Source organism: Pseudophryne corroboree, chromosome 6 (genome assembly GCF_028390025.1).
Source record: "Pseudophryne corroboree isolate aPseCor3 chromosome 6, aPseCor3.hap2, whole genome shotgun sequence".
Classification (NCBI taxonomy): Eukaryota; Metazoa; Chordata; class Amphibia; order Anura; family Myobatrachidae; genus Pseudophryne; species Pseudophryne corroboree.
In genome coordinates, this window is record NC_086449.1 from 697,704,626 (window position 1) to 697,705,627 (window position 1,002).

Genomic DNA, 1,002 nt, shown 5'->3' on the forward strand with positions numbered 1-1,002 from the left:
AACAAAATACCCATCTACGATCCAAAAAATAAAAATCATTTTTTAGTATACAGAAAAATATATTGAAAAATGTTAAAAATGTTCTGGTCATTAAATCGTGAGAGAGAGATTAGAAGGATTGCAGACACTGGATAGTCTGACAACCGTTTCTCCTGACCAGTACAGATATTCTGTATTAATGGGACCCAAAGGGGAGGTCAGTGTACATATTTCAACATAGAGAGACCACTGAATTAGGTCAATTACTATGCACTTTCCTGATTACCACTAGTTCCACCAGGCATGCATACGGAATGTATGTCAAAAGGTCCTACTAAAGAAAAAGATATAGGAAAGGGAGCAGAATAAATACAGATTAGTGGTGATACTGCTGTTGGTGTCCACCCTTCAGGAAAAGGGGAATAGTTCCTGTCGTACAACACCGGATATTCCCAGGGAGTCTCCCCTCCCGGTACTGACCCAGCCCAACGCTGTTTAGCTTCCAAGATCGGACGAGATCGGGCATGGGCAGCGTGGTATGATAGTAGGGAGGATATCTACCAATGAGAGTGCACCTATATATGAAAATGAAGAATAACAGAAAAGATAGGATAAGTTATACGTGGATCTACTTTCCCCATTAGGCAGGGTAAGACAGCCGTCACTTAGTGGCGCCGTGTACCCTGGATCGGGGATGAGAGTCCACTGAATGCTAGCCAGATAGGGAGGAAAGATAGAGTTACAGATTCGAATTTGTAAGGTTAATTGACCGTTTTAATATTTTGGGAACAAATGTCCAATAATAAGGAAAATGGGTCAAAAGTAGTTCATAAGTAAGATACAAAAATGACTGTACATTCTTAGCATATATAGAACATGAGTATATGGCAGAAAAAGAAACCTAAAATAATTATAGGTGAAAATAATTGCTTCTGATGAGAAGTGCTGTGTTCAATAAGTATGAGTTGAATTGAGGGGATAGGTAATGACAGTTAGACATGTAATATATCAAAAGTGAAGTCA

General features: G+C 39.0%; 1 pseudogene; it reads right to left on the minus strand.

The window, feature by feature from the left end:
* Positions 1-410: 410 nt before the first annotated feature.
* Positions 411-529, minus strand: LOC134937193 (5S ribosomal RNA; annotated as a pseudogene).
* Between the last annotated feature and the right edge of the window lie 473 nt (positions 530-1,002).